Source organism: Dasypus novemcinctus, chromosome X (genome assembly GCF_030445035.2).
Source record: "Dasypus novemcinctus isolate mDasNov1 chromosome X, mDasNov1.1.hap2, whole genome shotgun sequence".
Classification (NCBI taxonomy): Eukaryota; Metazoa; Chordata; class Mammalia; order Cingulata; family Dasypodidae; genus Dasypus; species Dasypus novemcinctus.
Genome location: NC_080704.1, coordinates 130277059 through 130298117, shown reverse-complemented (window position 1 = coordinate 130298117; position 21059 = coordinate 130277059).

Sequence of the window (21059 nt, the reverse complement as noted above, 5' to 3'; positions counted from 1 at the left end):
ATTGGTTCAAAGTGTTTAAGGAGATATGTCTAAAAATTAGCTGACCACTAAGCTAAACAAGCAGAGACTTCAGTGGCCATGTATGACAAAGAAAACAAACTTCACAGAATTAGTTCAGGAAAGTCACAAAACAAACAAACAGCAACAACAGCAAAAGCGAACAGCAACAAAAACATATTCTGGGGATAAGGGAGAGTCTGATTTCCATTTCCACAATGGAAATAGCCAGTTTTAAAAAATATATAATACATACAAAAAAATAAGAAAGTATGGCCCATACATGGGGGGCATTAAATAGGAACTAACCCTGAGAAAGCCCAAACATTGGAATTACTAAACAAAGACTCTCAATGGGAATATGCTCAAAGAACTAAAGGAAAGCAAATCTAAAGAACCAAAGGAAAGTATGAGAATGATGTCTCATCAAATCAATAAAGAGATAGAAATTATAAAAGGAACCAAATACAAATTCTGGAGTTGAAAAATACAAGTAAAATAAAAATTTTACTAGATGGCTCAAGAGAAGATTTGAAAAAAGAAATAATCAGTGAAAGAAGAAATAATCAGTGAACTTAATGATAGGTCAATCTTCTGAGTTGCAAAAAGTGAAAAAAGAAGAAAATTGAACAGAGCATCAGAGACCTGTGGAATACCACCAAGCACACCTACATAAACACAATGGGAGTCCCAGAAGGAAATGTTAAAGATAATCGGGTATAAATAATATTTGAAGGTATAAGATCAGAAAACTTCACAAATTTGATGAAAAACATGAATCCACACAATCAAGAAACTTAACACATTCCAAGTAGTAAAAACTCAAAGAGATACAAATGTGGACACATAATAAACTGTCAAAAGACAAATACAGAAAATCTTGAAGGCAGCAAGAGAAAAGGGGCTCATTAGACACAGGTCTTATTTGACAAGATTAACATAAAATTTCTCATCAGAACCATGAAGGTCAGAAAGCAGTGGAATGACATATTGAAAGTCCCAAAAGACAGAAAAAAACTATTACCTAAGAATTCTATATCCAGCAAAACTATTCTTCAAAAAATGAAGGTGAAATTAAGGCATCTCAGATAAACAAAAACTGAGATAATTCATTTCTGACAGTTCTACCCTATAAGAAATACAAAAGGGAGTCTTTTAAGCTTAAATGAAAGGACACCAGTTAGCAACTCAAACCTATATAAAGAAGTAAAGAGCACAAGTAAATTTAGCTACAAAGGTAAATATAAAAGAGAATGGAAATGGATTTTTTGCTTGTCATTCCTTTTTATATTATTTGATATAAAAGACAGCTGCATAAAGCAACCATGGAAAATCTGTGGATGGGTATGCAACATATAAAGATGTAACTTGTATGACAATAACAGCACAAAGGAGAGAAGAGGAAATGGAGTTATATTGGAACAAAGTTTTGTATACTATTGAAATTATGCTGGTATTAATTGAACTAGATTTTTAATATGTTCATTGCAATGCCCAAAGAAAACACTAAGAAAATAATTCAAATATATAGTAAAAAGGAAAACAAGGCAATTAAAATAGTATACGAGAAAATATCCATTTAAAATAAAAAAGGCAGTAATGGAGGAATTGATAAACAAAAATGACTTAAGACATATAAAAAACAACAAAATTGCAGGTGTAAGTTGTACTTTATCAGTAATTACATTAAATGTAAATAGATGAAATACTACAATCAAAAGGCAGAAATGGGTGAAATGGGTAAAGTCACATGATATAACTATATGCTGTCTACAAGATTTACACTTTAGACTCAAAGGCAATTAAATTGAAAGAAAAAGGATGAATATAGATATACCATGCAAACAGTAAACAATAGTGAGTATAGTGGTCATACTAATATCAGACAAAATAGTTCTCCAGTGTATTCATATTAGGTATATAGATATGTTGGATGTTCGTTGGGTATTGCCATAGGGGGTAGAGTTTCACACGACAACTGAGGAAGTGCTGAGTTCCCATTCTGGGAAACTCTGTAGCAGTCCCCATTGTGCAGCAACAATCCCCCAAGTACTAAGGCAAAGACCAGTGAAGAAGGATGATCCAATGATGGACCCTTGATACTAATGTCTATGCTTATGAGCCTGTGTGCTTGAAATTTCAACTAGAACTAGAGTTGCAGGATGCCTAAGAATTACATCCTGAGAACCTCCATGTTGCTCAAATGTGGACCCTCTCTAAGCCAAACTCAGCATGTAAATGCATTACCTCCCTAGCGTGGGACATGACTCTCAGGGATGAGCATCCCTGGTGCTGAGGGATTACTACCAAGCACAAGCTGGTGATGTAACTAGAAAAAGACCTTGAATAAAAATGAAGTGGTAAAGACGAATGAGTTTATATGGCTAAGAGACTTCAAAATGAGTCAGGAGGTCATCGGAGGGGTCGCTCTTTTGCACATCTCAGCAGGATCTCAGAGACAGCCAAAGTAGATACAACCTGCAGCAGTTTAATATTATTGATGAATTCCAAAAAGAAATACTGGATTATGCTTGTAATCTGATCTGTCCCTGGGCATGATTGAGTTATGATTAGGGTGTTGAGGCCCCTCTAGGTTGAGCCTGTCTGATAGCTTTGACCCCTGCTTCCTGCATGCTAAAACAACAGACTTTTTGAGAGCTGTATGAACAAAACCACTGTCAGCCTGGAATGAAAAGGACCACATGGACAGTGGTCCACATTGTAGTCCACACTCTCCTCCAGTGCACCCAGTGGGCCACAGCAGTACACACAATGTCCAGCATCCATCCCTGCAGCACCACCCAGGACAACTACAAATCCTGAAAATGCACCCACACCATATCTCTTCTTCCATCTCCCTATCATCAGCAGCCACCGTGGCCACCCTCTCCACATCATTACTATAATTTCTTCCCCTACTAATCACAATAGTTCCCCAGCAGAACACCAGTAAGTCCACTCTAATCCATATTCTATTCCTCCATCCTGTGGACTGATGCTCCAAAATGTATTTTCCAGGTGCTGGATGTGCCGTGATGATGGAAGAGATTGTTGATGTGGGAGGGGTGGGGTGGGTGGGTGGGGGTTATATGGGGACCTCATATTTTTTTAACATAACATTTGAAAGAAAATAAAGAAGAAAAAACATTTTAAAAAAGGACATGGTAAGAAAGATTGAAGGAGAAAGAGCTTTAAGAGGAAAACCATGGAAGGTGATATCTGGAATTAAGACTTCACCTTGGGCCAAGATAGGAACCCCACCCATGTGTGTAGAGAGGGTGAGTTTGCCCCAGCAGTTAAAGAGGGTGGATGTTCCTGTCCAATGTTCTGGGAGAGTTTTGCTGCCCCAGGGTATGGAGAGGGTGGGGCACATTCCCCAAGGATTACGGCAGTTAAGGTCAGCACCCCATAGGCCTGAGTGGGGTGGACCTGTCCCCCAAAGGTTAGGGAAGGCCAGGTGGTCAATTCATTGCTCTGAGAGGGTTGAGCCGGTATGCCAAAGGTTAGGGGGAATGTACGAGGGGGGTTAAGACTCTAATCCAAAGATTGGGTGAGATGCGGCAATCACCCCAACACTATTGGAGGGAGAGGTCTGGAGCTTGGTAGACACCCAGATGCTTGATGAGGGTGGAACCAAGAAAATGGCCATTGGGCGAGCCTGTGGAAAGGGTAGGTACCCATAAGGCAATAAGGAGAAGAAACCATCATCTTAAGAATGACTCTCAGACTGAAATCGAATGGAGGATGCCCTGCAGGTTTACTGAACTGTAGAGGACACATGACTCATGTTTCCCTCCCAATTTCTCCTTATTGTAATGAAAATGTTTATCCTTTGTATGTCCCTTCATGTATTGGAAGCACATAAATTGTTTTATAAGCTTCAGAGGTCTATAGCAGATAGGACTTTGCCCAAAGACAAACTGTATTTCTTTAAATTGATTGTGATATGATTTAGTACTTGCTTTGTAACTGATTTAAGTTTTTTGTTTTTTTAAATATTGTAATGTCTTTTTGGAATTCAGAGGGTGGAGTGTAGCTCTTTAATGTTATTGATAAATTCCAAAGAGAAATATTGGATTATGCTTATAATCTGATCTGTACCTGGGCATGATTGAGTTATGATTAGGGCATATAAAAGGTGTGGTGAAGAACAGAGCTGAGGGTTCTGATGTTGGAATTTGCTGTTGGAGTTTGATGCTGAAGACTTAGGTTGGAGGCCCGGGAAGTCAGCACACAGAGGAAGGAGATGCCAACCCTATGAAGAAAGGAACCTTGAACCCAGAGAAAAGCAAGCCCCAGGAACATGGGAATGTAGGAAGCCTGAACCCTCACAGATGTCAGCAGCTATCTTGCTCCAAATAGACTTTGGTGAGGAATGTAACTTATGCTTTATGGCCTGGTATCTGTAAGCTTCTACCCAAAAAAAACACCCTTTATAAAAACCAACCAATTTCTGGGATTTTGCATCAGCACCCCTTTGGCTGACTAATACACAACCCCGGGTACTGGTGCTCCTGAGGGCTATGGAGACACCCAGTCATGAATGATGACTCTGGAGTTCAGTGCCTTGCCAGTGGGCCCTACTTTGGAATTTGTGCTCCTGAGTGTGATGGAGTTGAACTCAGATGTGACCTCTCTACACATGTCTCTTCTGTCACTTGTATTGAATCTGTGGTTGGTGTATGCTCAGGAGATTTGAATCTCTGGACTGTTTATGTGCCAGCTAGGCCCTGAACCTCAGCAGAGTTGCAACACCCACTCTCCGGTTCATTGGACCTACCCAGGTCAGCTAACAGGCAGGTGAGCATGGTCAACCACCACACCAGGGAACTGAGAGTCTACAGCTGCAAGCAGGAGACTTCCATCCATCAGCCATGTGGGATCTAAGCTCCCTCTTGATTTAGAGGGGGAGTGGACATTGCCATCCCAGGGTCCACAGGATTGAGGAATAAAATATGTATTAGAGTGGACTTACTGGTATTCTACTATAGAGTTATTGTGACTCTAACAATGGAAGAAATTATATCATTTATGTGGAGACAGTGGCCATAGGAGTTGCTGAAGGCAGGGAGAGGGAAAAAGAATTGTGATATGGGAGCATTTTCAGGACTTGGAATTGTCCTGGATGGTATTGCAGGGACAGATGCAGGATATTATTTATCCTGCCATAGCCTACTGAATGGACTGGGAGAGAGTGTAAACTACAACATAAACTATAATCCATGCTGTGTAGCAATGCTCCAAAATGTACTAATCAAATGCAATGAATATACCACACTAATGAAAGAAGTTGTCAATGTGGGAGGAGTAGGGGTTGTGGGGAGTGGGTAGATGGGAACCTCTTATATTTTTTAATGTAATATTTTGTGTGATTTATGTATCTTTTTAAAAAGATAATGAAAAAAATTTTTTTAAATGTTATTAGAGAAAAGAAGGAATTGTATGATAAAAATATCAATCCATCAATAATATATAACAATTATAAACATTATCCACCTAAAAACACAACCTCTTTATACTGCCAGAATTGAAGGAAGAAGTAAACAATGCTTATTAGAGGCAAGGTTCTGGGTGAGAGTGTTTTTCACACCTTACCAGAGTTTTGTGGGGTTAAAAGTTATAATGATATTGGCTGGTTATTCCTATGTACACTGAACAGCCTACTGAATTCTTACTTGATCTTTATGAGCAAAAGAGTTCTAGGTGAAGTGAACAAAAGTCTATATTAAGTTATGAAAAGGAGTCATGGCTCCTTAATCAATTTCCAGACTTGAGGCAGTTTGCAAACCTAGAGCCCTTTGAATTAGGGGAAGGACAGGTCCCATTCTGGAGGGACCCTGGTACACTGCCAAAAATTTACTCTGTTAATCTTCTTCTTAGCCTTCCTCACAGAGAGCTATGGCCTTTTATTAAGGTAACTGTGCTTTGGGGAAAAGGAAATGACCAGAAAGTTTCAGGGATTATTAGACACTGGCACAGAAGTGACATTAATTCTAGGACACACAAAATGTCATTGTGGTTCACCAATCAGAGCAAGGGCTTATGAAGATCAGGTGATGAATGGAGTTTTAGCTCATGTTCATCTCACAGTTGGTCCAGTGGGTCTGCAGACCAATTCTGTGGTTATTTCCCAAGTTTCAGAATGCATAATTGGAATATACACACTCAACAACTGGCAGAATCCCCACATTGGTTCCATGACTTGTGGAATGAAAGCTATTATGGTAGGAAAGGACAAATGGAAGGCACTAGAACTTCCCCCACCTAGTAAAATAGTCAAATGTAATACCAGATTACTGGAGGGACGGCATAGACTAGTGCCATCACCACCCTACTTGAAAGATATAGGGGTGGTGATCCCCACCACATCCCCATTCGTCTCTCTTATTTGACCTGTGCAGAAAAGATATGGATCTTGGAAGATGACAATGGACTATCATAAACTGCACCACGTGGCGACTCCAATAGCAGCTGCTGTTCCAGATGAGGTATCATTGCTTGAGCAAATCAACACATCCCCTGTTACTGGGTATGTAGCTATTGGTCTAGCAAATGCTTTTTTTTCCATTTATTATTAGTAAAGACCACCAGAAAGTTTGCTTTTATCTGGTAAGGCCAGCAATACACTTTCACTATTTTACCTCAGGAGTACACCAACTCTCCAGCCCTACATCATAATTGTGTCTTCAGGGACAGTGATTGTCTCTCCCTTCCACAAGACATCACATGGACCATTATATTGATGATATCATGTTGATTGGACCTAGTGAGCAATAAGTAGCAATTACTCTAGACATATCAATAAAGCATTTGCATGTCATAGGGTGGGAGATAAAAATACAGGGGCCTTCCAACTTAGTGAAACTTTTATGTGTCCAATGGTGTGGGACATGTTGAAATATCCCCTCTAAAGTGAAGGATAAGGTGTTGCATCTGGCTCCTCCACCAAAAAGAGGCACAATACTTATTTGGCCTCTTTGGATTTTGGAGACAATGTATTCTTAATTTGGGTGTGCTACTCTGGCCCATTTACTGAGTGACCAGAAATGCTTATAGTTTTGAGTGGGGAATGAAACAAGAGGAGGCTCAGAGAAAAGTCCAGGTTGTTGTGCAAGCTGCTCTGCCACTTGGGCCATATGATCCAGCAGATCCAATGGTGCTGGAGTGTCAGTGGCAAATAGAGACATTGACTGGAGCCTTGGGCAAGTTCCTACAGTAAAATTGCAATGCAGATCCTTGGGATTTTGGAGCAAAGCCTTGCCATCCTCTGAAGAAACAATTTTTGGCCTGCTATTTGGTCATAGTGGGGACCAAGCACTTAACCATGGACCACCAAGTTACTATGAGGTTTGAGTTGCCTGTCATGAACTGGGCATTCTCTGACCTGCCACGCTGTGAAGTTGGGTGACCACAGCAGCACTCCGTCATAAAATGGAAGTGGTATATATGAGATAGGGTCTGAGTGGGTCTTGAGGGCAAAAGTAAGTTACATGAGGAAGTGTCCCAGATATTCATAGCCCCTCTCATATCCCATTACTTTCTCTTTCCCAGCCCATAGATCTGGCCTCTTGGGGAGTTTTTTACAATCAGTTGACTGAGGAAGAGAAAACTCGGGCCTGCTTTACAGATAGTTGTGCATGATATGCTGGTAACACCCAAAAGAGGACAGTTGCAACACTACAGCCCCTTTCTGGGATGTCCCTGAAGGACAGTGGTGAGTGGAAATACTCCCAGTGGGCAGAACTTCAGGCAGTGCACCTGGTTGTTCATTTTACTTGGAAGGAGAAATTGCCAGAGGTGCATTTGTATACTGATTCATGGGCTGTTGTCAATGGTTTGACTCAGTCAGGAACTTGGAAGGAACATGATTGGAAAATTGGTGACAAAGAAGTCTGGGGAAGAGGTCTGTGGATAGGTCTTTCTGAGTGGGAAAAAAACCATGAAGGTATTTGTGTCCCAAGGGTGACTTTAGCAGAGGAAGATTTTAATAATCAAGTACATAAGATTAATTGTTCTGTGGATACCAGTTGGCCTCTTTCCGCAGCCACTCCTGTCATTGCCCAATGGGCTTAAGAACAAAGTGGCCATTAGGGGATGCAGGGTTGAGTTTTCACCCCCTTGGTGGGCTGATAAAACAGACACGACAGATGAAAGAACTTGATTTTGACGCTGGAACCCCGGGGAAGGTTGAGCCATTTGCCTGATAGTTTGCAGCTAACCTTGTGAAGTGAACAAAGCAGCTGAGCCTGGAAAGAAATGAACCCTGGGAAGAGAGACAAACCTTATGCCAGCTTACAGCTGATAGCAGAAGAAGCTGCACCCACAGAGCCTTAAGAGGGAAGAGGAAGACTGAACCCTCACAGACTTCGCCCACCATTTTATGTCAATATGTCACAACAGACTTTGAGTGAGAAAGTACCTATTATGGTACCTTGAGTTGGACTCTTTAGGGCTGTATAACTGTAAGCTTCTACTCCAAATAAATACCCTTTAGAAAAGCCAACAGATTCCTGGTACTTTGCATCACCACCCCTTTGGCTGACTAATACAGTGGACTTCCACTCACCAAAGCCAATCTGGCTATAGCCCCTGTTGAGCACCCAATCTGCCAGCAGCAGAGACCCACACACAGTCCCTAATATAGCACAATTCCCCCAAGGTGATCAGCCTGCTACCTGGTGGCAGGTTGACTACATTGGTCAACTACCATCATGAAAGGGGCAGCAATTTGTTCTAACTAAAATAGTCACGTACTCCAGATATGGGTGTGCTTTCCCTGCACTTAATGCTGCCATCAAAACTACCATCTGTGGACTTATAGAATGCCTTATCCACCATCACGGTATTCCACACTGCATTGCTTCTGATCAAGGAACCCACTTCACAGCAAATTATAGTGGGAGTGGGCACATGATCATGGGATTCACTGGTCTTACCATGTTCCCTATAATTCTGAAGCAGCTGGATTGATAGAATTGTGGATGGGCCTTTTGAAGACTCAGTTACAGTGCCAACTCAGTGGCAATACCTTGCAGGGCTGTGACAATGTTCTCCAGGAGACTGTGTATGCACTAAATGACTCTATGGTGCTCTTTCTCCCATAGCCAAGAATTACAGGTCCAGGAATCAAGGGGTATAATTGGGAGTGGCACCATTCACTATTACCGCTAGTGATCCACTAGAAAAAATTTTGCTTTCTGTCCCTGCAACCTTGAACTCTGCTGTTCTGCAGGCCCTAGTTCAAAAACAGGAGTGCTTCCACCAGGATACACAACTATTCCTTTGAACTGGAAATTAAGGCTGCCACCTGGTCACTTTGGTCTCCTCATGCCTCTAAGTCTACAAAGAAGGGAGTTACTGTACTCGCTGGGGTGACTGATACTGACTAGCAAGGGGAGATGGACTGGTACTACATAACGGAGGCAAAGAAGAGTTTGCCTGGAATACAGGGGATCCCCTAGGGCATCTCTTCGTATTGCCATGCTCTATGATTAAGGTCAATGGAAAACTACAACTCAACTCAAGAAAGACTACCAAAGGCCCAGAAACTTCAGGAATGAAGGTTTGGGTCACCCCACCAGGCAAAGAACCATGGCCATCTGAGGTGCTTGCTGAGCGTAAAGGAAACATGTAATGGGTAATGAAAGAAGGTAATGATAAATACAAACTATGACCATGTGACCGATTACAGAACCAAGGACTACAATGATTATGAATATTTCTTCCTTGTTTTGTTATAAGTATGTTTGTATATGTACATGAAGCAAATATCTTTGTTTTCCCTATCTTATCCCCTTATCATGTGATAAAGTTGTATTATTTAAATTATAGGATATCAAGTTTAAGAATGAATATTACCCCAGGACTTGCAGCCTATTCTGGAGAGATTTAATGCATTTCCACTTGTACACTGGACAGTTGAGTATTAGTGGAAAATATGACTGTTATTGGTTTTTATTTAATGTTTAAGTATGGTTTAAGGTGATGTTTTTAGGTTCCGAGTTGACAGGTGTGGACTGTGATGGTTAAATTTATGTGTCAACTTGACTGGGCGATAGTGTCCAGTTTGTTCAAGCAAGCACTGGCTTGATTGTGTGTAAGGATATTTCATGGGCTTAAATCATCAGTAAGTTGATGTCATCTATGGCTGATTAAATCTACAGTCAACTGAGGAGATTGCCTTCAGCAATGAGAGACATCTCATCCAATCAGTTGAAGGCTTCAACAGGAAAATAAAAAATCAGAAAAGAGAATTTCCATCTCTACTTCAGCCAGCAAAGTTCTCCTGGGGAATTCATCAAAAACCTTCATTGCTGCTCCCAGCTTGCAGTCTGCCTTACAGAATTTGGACTTGTGCATCCCCACAGTGATGTGAGACAATTTTTATAAAAATCTCATAATATTTACAGATATCTCTTCTTGGTTCTGTTTCCCTAGAGAACCCTAGCTAATACATTTCCCAAATTAATTTACAGATTCAATTCAATCCCTATCAAAATCCAGCTACTCTTTTTGAATAAATTGACAGGCTAAATTTTTTTTACCATTTTTAATATATTTTTATTAGAGGAGGAACAAGCTAATTTAAAAATTCCTATGAAAATGCAAGGACCAAGAATTGCCAAAAGAAAAAGTTGGAGGACTCACACTTACCAATTTCAATACTTGCTACAAAGCAGCTGTAATCAAGACTGTGTGGTACTGGCATAAGGACAGACATATAAATCAATGGAATATAATTGAGAGTCCAGAAATATAACTCACAATATGTTCAATTTATTTTTCACAAGAGTGTCAAGACTATTTAATGGGGAAAGAACAGTCTTTTCAACAAATGGTGCTGAAACAACTGGCTTTCAATACCAAAAACCTAACTCACAAAAAGTTGATGTAGCTCAAGTGGTTGAGTGCCTGCTTCCCACATACAAGGTCCCAGGTTTTATCTCCAGAACCTCCTAAAAACAAACAAACAATTGATTCAAAAAACTTTCATTGGGGAGCAGATGTAGCTTAGTGGTTGAATGTCTGCTTCCTATGTACAAGGTCCTGTGTTCAATCCCTGTTACCCAATTAAAAAAAAAAAACAAAAACCCTACCTCATACCATACATAAAAATTAACTCAAAATGGATCATACCTAAATGTAAGAGCTGAAGAGCTAAAAGTATACAACTCTTAAAAGAAACCATATGCATATATCTTCATGTCCTTGGATTATGCAATGGTTTTTAAGATATGCTATCAGAAGCGAAAGCTACAAAAGGAAAAAAAAAAGACAATTTGACAATTTGAGCATCACCAAAATTGAAACATTTGTGCTTCAAAGGACACCATGGAGAAAGTAAAGATGAATTGAATGGGAGAAAATATTCACAAATCTTATATCTGATAAGGGACTTAAACTTAGAATATATTAAGAACTATTATAATTCAACAATAAAACTCAAGTAATCCTATTTTGAAAATGAACCAATGACTTGAACAGAAATGTCTCCAAAGAAGATATACAAATGGCCAATAAGCAAATGAAGAGTTGCCCAACATCATTAGCCATCAGGGAAATGCAAATCAAAACTACAATGAGATACCATGTCACACATACTAGGATGGCTAGAATAAAGAAGACAGTGTTGGTGAGGATGTGGAGAAATTAGAACGCTCATACACTGCTGGTGGGAATGTAAAATGGTGCAGTCCCTTTGGAAAGCAGTTTGGCATCTCCTTGAAATGTTAAATTTTGAGTTACCATATGACAAGCTACACTACCCCTAGGTTTATACCTATGAGATTGGAAAAGGGATGCCAGTTGTATTATTCAGGTTTCTCTGGGGAAACAGAACTGACAGGAGTTATCTGTAAATATTATGAGATTTTACAAAATTGCCTCACATGACTGTGGTGATGCATGAGTCCAAATTCCACAGGAAAGGCTGTAAGCTGGGAACTACAATGAAGGTTTTCCATGAATTTCTCAGGAGAAGGTGGCTGGCAGAAACAGAAATGGAAATTCTTTCTTCTGACTTTTAAAGTCTCCTACTGATAGGATGAGAAGATGAGAAGTCTCTCATTGTTGAAGGCAATCTCCTCAGTTGATTGTAGATTTAATCAAGATTTAATCAGCCATAGATGCAATCAACTTACTAATGATATAAATCCATGAAATGTCCTCACAGTAACAACTAGGCCACTGCTTACTTGACCAAACAATTGGGCATCATTATCTGGCCAGGCTGACACTTGAACCTAATCATCACACCAACAGATACTTGAACGCCAATATTTGTAGCAGCATTATTCACAAGAGCCAAAAGGTGAAAACAACCCAAGTGCCCATCAGCAAAATGTGGTATATCCACACAATGGAATATTATTTGACCATAAACATGAATAAATTATCAATATATGCTGCAACATAGATGAACATTGAAAAATATGCTAAGTGAATCAAGCAAGACACAACAGGTCATATAGTGTATGACTCCATTCACATGATGTGTCCACAATAGACAAAATCAAATACACAAAACAGATTAATAGTTGCCAGAGGCCCTGGGACTGCAGAACGGTAAATGACTGCTAATGGATAAGGGGTCTCTTTCTGGGGTGATGAAAACGATCTCGAATTAGAGAGTGGTGATGAGTAAAGGCACTATATTATACAGCTTAAAATGGTGAGTTTGTACAATTTTAAAGTGAATTTTGTGGTAAATGAATTATATAGCAGTTTTTAAATTATGTACAAAAATGGTCTCAATCAGCATGCCCAAAATTAAACTAATTAACTGCTCCACCCCCCCCCAAACCTGTTAGTCTTTTTATATTCCCTATATATATCAGTGCCATCATCTAGAGCTATTATACTAAAATTCTGAAAGATTCGTCCTCCCTCTCTTACTTCCCATGCCAAGTCCTGGGGATTTTACTTCCGCCTACTTTTTCTCATTTCTATTCCTACTACCATTGACCTAGTCCTGGACACCATAATCTACCTGGATAGTTGTAACAATCTCCTAAATGGCCTATTTCTACTATTGCCCCCATTCTAATTCTTCACACAGCCTCCAGTATGATCTTTCTAATGCATAAATCTGAACTTGTCACTCCCTTTCTTAAAATTTTTCAATGGCTACCCCTTACTATTGGCATATAGTCCAAGTGCCTTACCATGGGATATAAGGCCCTCCATAATCTTAATTCTCCAGTCTCGTTTTTTAACATTTCCCACCTTAGATTCTGGGCTGCATTGACACTGTGCTTTTGGTAGTTCCTTGAACTCTCCGTACAATTTCTACTCCTGAGCCTTTGATCATACTATCTTCTCTGCCCTCCCTCACCTTGCTCCTCCTTCCCTGATTAAGTCTTACTGTTCTATTTCTATGCTCCCTTTTTTCAGTCAAACTTCTTGAAATATTTTCTACATATAAAATTCCTATTTCCCCATTTCCACTGAATTTTTCCTTATATCATAAACTTTAATTTTAGAGAAATTTTATCCACTTATTTTCTTTCTATTTTTTCTTTATTTTCAAAGAAGCTTTAGATTGTATAAATGTTTAGATTGTATAAATTGTATAAATGATTGTAAAATGTATAAAAATATAGGGGATTCCCATATACCCCACCCCTCCCTCTCCCACACTTTTACCCATTAACAACATCTTTTATTAGTATGGTACTTTTGTTACCACTGATGAGCACAGATTGAAGCATTGCTACTAAGTATGGTCTATAGTTTATATCATGGTTTACACTTTGCACTACACAATTTTACTGGTTTTGATATAATATATAATGGTTTGTATTTGTCATTGCAATGTCATACAAAACAATTCCAATGTCCCCAAAATGCCCCATGTTACACCTATTCTTCCTTCTCCTTCCCCTCAGAACCTCTGGTGACCACTGTCTTTATATCAAAGTTACAAGATCTTCCATGACTAAAAAATAATTTCTACTGTAGTTCACAGTTGCATTGCCCCCTTATGTTGTTCTCCTCAGTCTTGAGCATTTTGGGATGGTGATGCCCATTTTGCTTCCGATTGAGATGGGGCTTAGATCCCATGGGGAAGATGGATGGAACTGTTTTGTTTGCAGTTGTAGATATTCCCTTTTTTGGGGATGGGTGTTGTCCATCATCACTCTTTTGTGAGTTGTCCTGGGTGAGTCCAATGAGCTGGAGATTAGGTGTTGCCTGCAACTCTGCTAAGGTCAGGGCTCATCTGGCATATGAACAGCCAGAAATTTACATCTCTGGGATATATATTTAATGGGTAGAGTGCTAAGTATAGGTTCAAATAAAGGGGGAAGAAAAACCACGTGTGGGAAAATTATAAATCAGTCTAACTCTGATACGTTGCAGAGATAGGTTATCATATATCCCAAGGTAAGGCCCACAGACAGGGTGCTTGTTTCCTGGGGTTGTCTGCCCTGTCTGTAGGATCTAGATGTCTCTAGGGCCCTCAGGAGCACCCCTGCTTGAGGCACTGTTTATTGAGGCAGTCAGTGAGATCCTCCTGAGACATTTATAAGGGTAACCTCTGGAATGACCTCTCGACTCACTTTGAAATCTCTTAGCCATAAAAACTCATTTCTATTTAATATTTCCCCTTTTTGGTGTAGGTCTTTTTTCCAAATGCATTGCTAGTTGGTGCTTGGTAATAATCTCTTATTACCAGGGAGACTCATCCCCAGGAGTCATGTCTCATGCCAGGAAGGAAGGTAGTCAATTTATATGCTGAGTTTGGCTTAAAGAGAGGCCATGAGCAACAGGGAAGTTTCCAGGAGGTAATTCTTAGGCAATATATATTACTAAGCTAAGTTTCAGTTTAAAAAGAACAAGGTTCGTAAGTAAAACCATCAATATCAAGGGCCTGGCAGATTGGTCTGTCCTCCTTCACTAGGTACTGCCCATGTACTCTCGAGGTTCTTACCACTCTATAAGGGAATGTAGCAGACTCCCCAGGATGGGAATTCAATATTCTGTCAGTTATTTTGTGGGTCTCCACCCACGAAGGCAACACCCCATGACCACATGAACACCTTCATATTCCACAGAGGCATATCCCAGGTACAACCCTCCCCACACATCCTGCCACCACTGACACCCCACACCAGTAATCCTCCCCTGTCATAGCTGCAAGCCTTCTGCAATCCAAAACCTCCCCAAAAACAAAGCCAAAAAATAATAAAATTAAAAGTAAAATAAAAAACTATTTTTGAATTGTGACTTCATCACCATAAGATCTGTTATCTTTTAAATATACTGATAGTTTCTTCTATACGTTCCCTCCGTGTCTTATTATTGTTTTTCACTTCATTCTCCAGGAAACTTTAGGTTACAGAAAAGTCACACAGAAAATATATGGGGTTCCCATATATCCCACTCCCGCCCATATCCTCCCCTACCGATAATATCCTATAAGGGTATGCTACATTTGTCACAATTGATGAACAAACATGGAAGTGTTGCTACTAACCATGTTCAAAGGTTTACATGATGGTTTACATTTTGCACCATACACTTTCATAGGTTCTGACAAAATGTATAATTAATGCCCTGTATCTATCATTGTAAGATCATGCAGAACAATTCCAATGTCCCCAGAAGGGGGAAATATTAAATGTTCCACCTATTTTTCCCTCCCATTAAATTTCCTTTTTTTTTTGGTAAATAAATATTTTTATAAACTTTAGTTTTAGAGTAGTTTTAGGTTCACAAAAAATTGTACAGAAAGCACAGAGAGTTCCCATATACAGGTCCCCACACATAGTTTTCCCTATTATTAACATCTTGCATTAAGCCACTAATTTAGGTCTTTCACGTCCCAGTATTCCAAAGAAATTACTCTTGTCAAGGTCACCAGTTATCTTTGTTATCAATTTCAATGCTCTCTTCATAGTCCTCAACTAATTTGATGTCTCAGGGGCATTCAACCCAGTTGACTACTTCCTCCTTTTCGAAAACTCTTCTCTTGTCTTCCACAATGCCAGGCTCTCCTGGCTCTCCTACTTCATCTACTTTCTCAGTCTCCTTTGCTGTCTCTTCTTCCTAACCTTTAAATAATGCTCTTCTTTGGGGCTTAGCCCTGGTTCCTCTTCCCTTCCTTCTCTACTCTCTCTACTTAAGTGATCTCATATGATACTATAGACTTTAAAAATATCCCTATATTGATGACTCCCAAATTTAAATCTCTAGGACAGATTGCTTCTCTGGACTCCAGACCCAGAAATCCAACTGCCTGCTGGACTTTTGTATTTCTATGCCTCCATGAACATCTCCAACTTAACATGTCCTAAATAGAATTCTTCGATGCTTTCCGCCCCAAAACTTCCAGCTCCCCATCTTCAGTAAATGGAACCACGACCCACCCAGTTGCCCAAGTCAGAAACTTAGAATTCTCCCTTGATTCTTCTCTTTCCCTCCACCTTCCTCTATGTATCCCAAGTGCTTAGCACAGTGCCTGGCACTTAGTTGTCATGCACTCAATTAATATTTATTGATCACTTACTATATTCCAGGTACTGCTCTAGACATTAGGCATAACGCAATTAACAAAACAAAGCCTCTGACCTCATGGGACTTACACTCTAGAGAATGAATAAATGAATGAGTGAATGAATGAATAAAAGAGTAAAATTTTTAATACTTATGTCAGGCACCACATCCTGCTATTCTTTCTATCTGGGTTAGGAATCTCTTCTCAGTCCTCTGTCAGTACCCAGCACACACCTTTGCCACTGTGTTTAGTTTCGGGTACTATAATTATCTTTTTAAAAAATCTCTCTCCCCCACTTGACTATGAACTCCTTGAGAGGAAGAATTAGGTTTTATTTATTTCTAGGGCCTAGCACATAGTGAAGTGCTCAGTAATAGTTTGTTCTATACTATTCAAGGTGTCTTCTAACTGTGAATATCTTCTGTACTGTCTCTGGTCTGATTCCACCTTTAGAGCCATCACCACCACCACCACCACCCCACACACACATACACAAGTTAATGTACTTAGGAACACTAGGCAGTTCTATGTTTTTCCTGGATTCCAGATTCATTTCATAACTAAGGCCCTGGGTAGTACTTCAAGAAAACTTAGGAGCCTTGAAGTTCTCTCATGTGCCCATGGAGTAAAAGACTACCCAACCCTTTCTTTGAATTAAGAAAGCAGTATTGCAGCACTCTGATTTTGATCAATTTGGTTCCAAGAGCTACCCTCTACACTGTAAACTGGCCTTAATTATTCCAAGCACTGCTCTAATTCTGGACCAGATCCCTGTGGTAATTCTAGGGTATATTCTGGAGGAATTAGGTAGATGATTTTCTTTTTTCTTTTTTTTTATAAGATTTATTTATTTATTTCTCTCCCCTTCCCCTCCCCCCACCCCAGTTGTCTGTTCTCTGTATCCGTTTTGCTGCGTGTTCTTTGTCCGCTTCTGTTGTTGTCAGCTGCATGGGAATCTGTGTCTCTTTTTGTTGCATCATCTTGTTGTGTCAGCTCTCCGTGTGTGCGGCACCATTCTTGGGCAGGCTGCACTTTCTTTCGCACTGGGCAGCTCTCCTTACGGGGCGCACTCATTGCGCATGGGGCTCCCCTACGCGGGGGACACCCCTGCGTGGCACGGCACTCCTTGCACGCATCAGCACTGCGCATGGGCCAGCTCCACATGGGTCAAGGAGGCCCGGGGTTTGAACTACGGACCTCCCATGTGGTAGGCGGACGCCCTAACCACTGGGCCAAGTCCTCTGCCTAAGTGGATGATTTTCAAACTAGGGAAACAAAGACCAGGAAGAAATTGTGATTAGCTCATGCAACCCATCTTTACTACTAAGGAAACATCTCACAACCCAGATTCTGGTGAGGGAGGCTCAACATTGTCAGCTTGGGTGCAAAGCACACCATGTCATTTGAGTGGTGGGACATGGCAGTCACCTAAGTCTCTGCTGAATTTCCTAGCTGTTAGAAACTGTAATTTTGACTACAGATTTTCTGCAGGCTAATATAATAACCTCTATACTTCTGATGGGAAAAAATAGGCCAAGAAGGGTTAATTAGATGAGTCATTTTGTGAGAAGAGGCCATTTTTTCATTTCACTAAGCCTCAAGAACACCTATGGGGGGAGGGAAGTTGTGTGTGTGTGTATATGTGTGTGTGTGTGTGTTGGGAGGAAGCTGTCAGTGAAGGCCTTGAAGGGGAGAGGGTCACTAAGAGTAATGGATCTGAGAGGAACCAGGGAATGAATAGCAATAAGATGGGGGTTAATGGAGCTGACAGGGAAGACCCTGGGAGTGGGAGAGAGGCTGACAGTAAAGGTCTTTGAAGTGGGGAGGAGCCGACAGTCCAACAATGATGACCCGACACAGAGCCAGGGAAGGGCTGCTGCCTTTTGCTGCATTTCCTTAATAGTTGATCCAATCTCCTAGTTGAGGCCCCCTGGGCTGCACTAATAAGGTACGTGCCCCACTACAATGCCAACACATCAAATAAGCCACCATTAGAACAGGATCATTTTCCTCCAGGCAGCTGCTTGCTGCAATCATTCTACTGATTAAATTTCATTCTGGAAAGTACTGCACAGACATTAATCAGGTGTCACAGCCACTCTATCCTATAGAGCCAAAGCCTTTCTGACCTTTAAAAATACACCAAACAGTTGCTAGAACACATCACCCTAGGGAGGACAGGTCCTTGGGCCAGCCCACAGAAATCCATGCTGTCCTCATTCCCTTCCAACTGGTCTTCGTCTCTCCTGAAGATAGCAAAGAGTGACAGAGATCTTTCTGGCATTTTTGCCTCAGGAACTCTGGTCAGCCTTCTGTCTGGATGGTGACATCCACCCCCTACATATATGGATTTAAAGGTCTGGAAGGGTTTCCCTACCTCAAAATAACTTCCACTAGCCTGCCCCTCGCCTGAAATGTTCACAGTAATAAGGATACCTCCCAATTAAAGCACTGGAGTCTCCCAGAAATTCTCTGTTTAAGCAAAATAAAGCAAAACTAGTTTATCTGTAAAAGAATCCATAAATAATGGTACCTTATAATCATATAGCACTTTTTCTTATGCCCAATGTATTTTCCCACATTATCATGTTTCATTTTCACGTCAACCCTGTTAAGTAGATATTATTATAAACCCCATTTTACAGATGCCAAAATGGAGGCTCAAAGAGATTAATTGATTTGGTCAAGGGCTGAGAGCTAGTAAACATCTCCTGATGCCAAACCTAAGCTCTTTCTGTCGTGCTAGTACAAATAATTTCTGGCAACTGAGAGTTAATTCTAAGGGAAGACCAGGCATTGGCTAGGGAGGTCAGGTCCAAGTAGAGCACAAAACAAGGGCCTGAAAGAAGCCAGAGTACATCATGGAGACAATGGGCACCAGGGTAAGGGAAGGCAGATGAGGCAGAGGGGCTGAAAGCAACCTGGTCTTCTTCACCAAATCAGATGTTAGTATAAGTTCTCCAGTCATCCTTTCCCCAAACCAGTAGATGCTAAATAAAATGCCTTATCTCTAGTTGGGCCTTCCTGCCAGAAGTGGTGGGAAGGTCACAGATTGTCATTATTCTCAGTTGGGCTGTCCTTGGTGATATGTACCAGCAACCTCTGGCCACCCAAACTCTCTCGGTGGTCCCCATCAAGTCCAGTATTAAGACAGAACACTGTAACACTGTATCAATAATGTAAGACAGTGCCCTGTCCTTAAAGCATAATGTAATTTAATCTGCAGCATGTAGTAGAATGCAATTTAATTGGAAAGGATGCCTTGGACCATTCGGGATGCTACAGAACATTTGGCATAGCCATTAAAAACCCTTCTCCAGAGCCTGAGGAGACAAATTACGAAAGGTTAGGTAATACACAGCTGATGGAAAGAAGATGTTTCTTTTAAATGGATTCCATGGTATATACAGGGATGTTCATTGCAGTATCACTTGTAGCTATGAAAAACTAGAACTAAAATAAATGTCCAACCGTGGGGGGTTGTTTAAATAAGTGAAACATTCACACAATGGGATGTTTGCAGCAACTAAAAAATGAGGTAAACCTATATATACTGACAATGAAATATGCCTGTGAATTAGTATTGGGTTAATAAAAAACAAACTGTAGAATAATATTTATAGTTTAGTTCCATTTTTGTTCACTCACTATCCGTGTCTCTGTGTGTATGCAAATACTTGCTTGTATATGCATAGAAAAAGTCTGGGAAAATATACAAAAGCCTCTTAATAGATTTTACCTCTGAAGAGTGAGCTTGGGGTTGGGGAGACATTCATTTTCAAATTAATACACCTTTGTATCCTTGAATTTTATGTGTCTATTTTACTTTTACAAATAAGGTTGGCTGTTTGTTAAAGGATGACAGCCTTTATTGAACAATCCCTCCTCACTGTAGCAGGATTCATGGGTTCCTGAGTAGAGCTGAGATGCAGGCATGGATTTAAGTGCCTTTCCCCTTCAAGAGAACTTCTTGCAGGTCCAATTGAACTGCAATGCTGTACTTCTTTTAAACAGCAACACACGAAAATACAACCTTACCAAAGAAATCCTCTCTAATATGCTAAGTTGTTAATTTTGTCCCTCTCCACTATTCTGTTTTCTCCCAGATTTCCTCTTCCACTCTCTCTGGGCAGAGTTCCTTTTATCTTCACAGATAGGTCAATTTTCCAGAAAGCTGTTTCCTCTAGGCAATCCACAGAGTAGACAGCCCTCTACCGGTGTAATTTCAGGGTCATGGAAAGAGCCTTGCCCACCTGCCAGCACCAACAATTCTTCAATCACACAAGGAAAGAGAAGTACAAATTCCCTTGAGAGATGTGATACATTGCCTGAAATTCACACTCAGGTAAGAAAGACTGAAAGTGGAGCGTGTGTGTGTGTGTGTGTGTGTGTGTGTGTGAGAGAGAGAGAGAGAGAGAGAGAGAGAGAGAGAGAGATATCCATAGTAGATGAGTCCTGGGCCAACCAACAGAGGGCAATTTTTGAAGCATTCTCCTGTTTCTTTGCTTCCTTTATAAAACAGAATTTGGAGGGTATTTTTTGCTAATTAAAAAATAATACATGCTAA